Raw genomic sequence first — 5,730 nt, forward strand, 5'->3', positions numbered from 1 at the left:
AGAGCCAGCCAAGTGTCGAACCCAAAAAGATCGTAGTCACCTGAAGTTGTACACATGCTCACAAAAGTCGTACAGTGCCCCTTAATGTCTCAAAGAGCTACCCATACATTTTACCTTCGATGTCTTCCAAAGCATCCAGATGCCGCCCGTGGCTGATATTAAGAATCTCAGCATGGACGGGTCTGGTTACTTGTTGGAGATTACAGGTTTGATCGTTGCCTATTACCAAGCAGAAATATTGGTTGGTTTACAACGGCATTTTAACCACATTATCGGTTATGCCATACCGAGGAAATGGCAGCAAAGGAAAACAATGGCAAAGCAAGGCAACCAACCATGGACCTCCTTGAAATGAAGACTGTCAATCGAAAAATTTATGGTTATAGTCGGTTTATCCTTTCATTTTTCCTTACTGTATCTTTTTGTATTTTCACTGTATGTATCACTCGTATTCCTATCAGCATCGCCAGCGAGCCCTTACCCCTGCCATTTTGCGATACACGTTCGAATGCAAAACTTCAAAACCAAGAGATAAGTTAATTTTCAAATACGTCAAAATCGATACAAATTATGCTCTAAATCTATATTTATCAGCTCCATTGTTCTGTTGTTATTTAAATAGTTTCTTCTGCGCATCATCAGTTTCATATGTGAAAATTACAGAAATTATGTTCGGATACTAGGAACACAGAAAATTTCGCAACGGTAATTTGCCAGGTGTTTAGCGTGCTATTAGACACTCGTGCACATTGACACTTTATGCTAATTTATGATAGATTTGCTATTAAAACTGACAATTTCCGTGGCTTTTCTTTATATTTTTCATTTGGCGTCTCCTTGGCACCATAGCATCTGTCCAATGCTTTAAACACAACGAACAAGGTCAATGTCGTCTTTTCATCAAGTTTATCTCGATACTTACGTATCAGACAAAGCTTCAAGTCCCAATTTAAAAGTCGTAAAATGTCAACTCTACTGTGTATCTAAAATAATATAATATTTATTTAATCATTTATTGACTTTTGAATGGGTATAATAAATACAATACAACACATCTTGAATAGAGAAGAAATCTTATCAAACTATGCTACAGTGGACACCAAAATGCAGAATACATGCTGTATAGTATCGTTCACGCGTGGACATGTATAAATTTGTCAATACTGCCATGTCAAATGTGATATGTTCCGGTGGGACATGCATAATGTTTACGCCGTAATTACATCATCGTAATGGGATCACTTTGTAGGACTATTTCATTTTATTTACGATGTTCTTGTGTTTGATTTTCACGTACAATGTTCAACAATGGATGAAAAACATGCACAAATACAGGTGGGCAGAAAGACTGGTCGGATGTTGGGAGGTCATCAGACAAAGAAGCTGATAGTCTGACCAACTGGCCTGTATGTGGATGGATATTTCTATAAACAGACCAACTGGCCTATAGGTGGGTGGATACTTGTATAGCTAGACAGGCAGACCTACTGGCCATTAGGTGGGTGAATATATGTATAGACAGATAGGCAGGCCAGCTGAGAAATTTAAAGTTCTAGAACTTTTAATATCATGGTGTTTGCATAGCTTCACTATGGGAACGGAATTAGTACCGTAAGGCCTGCATGAGGCCCCAATGTCAAACAAGTGGATCTTAACTATGTTAATCGATAAAGGGAAACAACGTGCCAGAACATAAAAAAAATAACTCTACCAGTAAAATTACACTAATTGTAAGAGTTGTTTCCCATGTCACATTTTCCGTATCAGTTTCGAACTTGTATTCACATTCGGTAGAATTTAAAATCTATATTAGACTTTTATTAATGAAGAAAAACTAATATTATAGTATCACCTTTCTACACACGATCAACCTTCAGACATAAGATGATTCAAAATATTAAAGATTAGCCATTAAAAGAATCATGACAAAGAAACAGAGACAGAGACAGAGAGGGGGAAAGGAATCAACACAGTAGAGTAGGTAGGACGAATGAGGGTGTGCCTGTTCCAAACATTAATTTGTGGCAGGAGTTCGTGCGCGATGACATATATCGTTACTCACGATGGTCACACTCAAAATTCAAAATTAGAAATGACAATTTTGGTCGGTTTTGTTTACTATATATTTATTAGGCGACTCCTGGGTACCATATCGTTTGCCAAATGCATACCAAATGCAACGGCGATTTAGATCCTTAAAATTATACTCTGGAAACTTTCAAAATGCAGGTGCTACAGGGATTCCATTCCAAAACTTCCCTTGCCTACATGTTCATCCCACTCCCCTCCCCCACGCCCGCACGGTCTTCCTGGATGCGCACCTGCTTGTGACCAATAATGCATGCCAAAGTAACTCGAATCAAACACACAACTTAAGCATAGTCAATGACGCATACAATACAGGCCACACTTGCCTACAATCACAATGGAGTAATGCTGCTCTGTGCATGAGTGTCTGTCTGTCTGTCTGTCTGTCTGTGTATATGTTCCCGCTTTCCAACAAAGTTTGATTTCCTAAAAGAAAGTGTCTATCTGTGACGGATCACAAGTAAATCACAATTTCCATACGGTCTTAGTCAAATGACCATATAGAAATCAATAAGAAACTTAGAGTATGCAACGTATCCATAGATTTGCAATATAAAACAATGGATGTTTTGCTCACAGACGAAGACTCGTAGGCGGGCCCAGTCAGGGTGGGAGGGCAAAGAAGACGATATGGCCCGGGTCTCAACCCCTAAGGATCCTTGCTTTTTATATATATTAGTATAATATTAAATATACTTCAATGTGTACTTAGTTGTCTTTTAATTCTGTATATAGTAAATTATATGGGCTTATTTGTACATTCGAATCATTTACAAACTGCAATATTAACAGGGCCTTGGGACCTCACAATTTTAACGTGTCCCGAGCCTCTCACAACCTCTGAAGGGGCTGCTGATAGGTGCTGATTTCACACTTCGTAAACGTAACGTTACGAAAACATACATTCTTTATAAATCCGTGACTTTGTGAATAAGCTTTCTTTGCACTTGGCATGCATCCATACACAAAAGATATACAAGATGCAGCGAGAAGTACTAGAGAAACTGAACAAAACAAATATCTTAACCAATATGTGATGGTGGTACAAAAGAACTGACTAGAGTATCATTCTGTTATGCAAATCTCACGGAAATAAGATCATCTGTGTTGTTTTCAATTAACTCCATGAATTTTTCTGGTATATATTATTACAATACTAAGTGTATTATTTTTCTCCTATTTAATAAACACTGTACATGGGTAGTCATGGGTCAAGATACCATCCCACAAACTACCTACGGCAACAGAAAATTTGATACAGTGACATATTCAAATAAATTGAACTATGTTTGGATTACTAATATCAATTTCATGTCCTTTTTAACAAAATAACAACAGCAAAAAAAAACATCCTAGAAAGGCAAATTTCCATTGGAGAGAAATGATGAGAGAGAGAAAGGGGGCGGGGTTGTCGTGTAATACATTCAATATATATATATACTTGTCCAAATAAAGGGAATAACTTTTAAAATAGGTTTTCTCTTATTTTTGTCAAGTGCATTACTCCCTCAAAGATATCCGCCAAAACTGAATATATTCCCTCATATAGCTGACATAATAATACATTATGTTCTGCACAGTAAAGCTTGCAGTGTTTCATAACAAAAATAATTCATCAATAATACCTTCATGAATGTCCCAGCTGTTACTGAATTTCACCAAATCAGTTTCTGTAGAATGTATGCATAATGCGCCCTCAGATCTGGTTCCATGCAGTTTGTCAGGAGTGATCAATAGAACAAACAACATAGATATTGATCTGCCAGCGCATTATATGATGGAACATCAGGATCTGTTACTTGCACTTAGACTCATCTTATAAGAAAGAACATACGTACGTATTTCAGAAATGGCAATCGCCAGTATCATTTCATTATCTTCATAATGATTTTCATAACTAGAGTCTCTATTTCCTTGACCTGCGAGGGTACAAATTATACATAGAATCAAATTTTAAAAAGAATAAGAAAAATATTAAAAACATTAAAACTTTTAAGAGCATATGCAGACTGTAATTTTGATATTCATCATGAAATATTGTACTCTGAAAGATTCACAAATGTTTTCCTGTTAAAATTTATTAATTAATTACATCATATATTTCATTTGGAAATTAATTTCATAATACCAACTATTCAATGGAATAATGATCAATAATAATAATGATAATGACAATTATTATTATTATTATTATTATTGGTAGAACACATACCGACTCTTTAAGATGTGACTAGCGGTTACAAAGTTTTAGAGAAAAACCGAATAGTTTAGAAGAGAAAAGAATCGTGAAAATAAAAATTATGTATGATTATAATGTATCTTTACGTACAGTTAATTCTAAAAATAAAAGACAATATCATTAACTGGGTTATAATCAGAACGAGTATGTAAAAGAAAGTAAAAGAAATTACCTCAATGGCTATAGATGGAAAGAAAATGAATAATTTTATAGCAAAATAAATAAAATGAAAAAGAATCGTGTCCGACTATATTGGACGGGCTACCCAACGATGCCTATTCACAGGCGCGATCCCACTACTGCTCGACACGGGGACTTTTGCCTGCTGTGTTTCCACCCTGGGCCAGTACGTCCCTCCTTAGACAACCTGGACCCCCTAGGCTCCCCCGAGGGACCCATATTGATGCCGAGCTTAGCGCGGACACCCGATCGACATAGAGCACCGAGGAGCAGAGCCCCCGCCCTCAAACCGTCCGACGACCCCGGCCTCCAAGTAGCTGGATTACAGGAGCACGCCACAACTCCCAGCCGAAAACAATTTGCAACCTTAGCATATATAACTCTAAAATGTAGTGGAATCTGGATGATACACTTTTATGAAACTGATACAAAATTCAAGCTTTAGAAGAAACTCTCAAAATGTACAACAAATATCGAAATGTCCTGGAAAATTATACTGTCTTATTTGACAAGGCGGAAGTACGCGTCACTCGTTGACGAAGGGAGCGCACTCATAATGTTCCATTAAGGGAGGCAACTTGTCGTCAAACAAAAACCACTATCTGTTCTCAGATTTGCTACTCTTGTCACAGGTCGTACCCAATCACCTTCATTTATGAATAATAAGATGTGGCCAAATACTAGAAGTATTACACGAGTTACCGATTGAATTTGTTGACATTATTATGCTGACAGGACAAATTTACACACATAGGATGTTATATCATTGCAATCTGTCAGTGAGGCAGCGCATCGACCAATTTGTCCAAATTTACACCTATTGAACGGTTCTAAACAATCATTAATTTTCAATATTAAAATCTCCGAATTCTCCCTCTCTCTCTCTCTCTCTCTCTCTCTCTCTCTCTCTCTCTCTGACAGTGCTACGATATATATTTCGGATATTTAATTATTAAAAAATTCTACAGAAATGAAAGGGAAAATATTAATTTTGATTTTGCATATAAAATTACGGGTTTCATATATCACTTTTCAATGTGTATGCAATATTCTTTAATAGCATTTGACATGTATGTACCTTCTTGTCCTTCAAAACTGCATAAATACTAATTATTATTTACACAGGATAAACACTGTTATGTATTCACAGATTTCAAGTTTTATTTCCTCATTTTAATACTTGGAAACTTAAACTAGAGCTTAAACTAAGCTGAAAAAGAGAG

General features: G+C 36.4%; 1 non-coding gene across 1 annotated transcript; it reads right to left on the reverse strand.

Moving 5' to 3' along the window:
• Positions 1-4,558: 4,558 nt before the first annotated feature.
• Positions 4,559-4,856, reverse strand: LOC149793859 (signal recognition particle RNA). Its single transcript, XR_016423082.1, has one exon.
• Positions 4,857-5,730: the final 874 nt, after the last annotated feature.

The sequence above is a fragment of the Sinohyriopsis cumingii genome, chromosome 8 (genome assembly GCF_028554795.1).
Source record: "Sinohyriopsis cumingii isolate HCF-2022 chromosome 8, ASM2855479v2, whole genome shotgun sequence".
In the NCBI taxonomy this organism is placed as follows: domain Eukaryota; kingdom Metazoa; phylum Mollusca; class Bivalvia; order Unionida; family Unionidae; genus Sinohyriopsis; species Sinohyriopsis cumingii.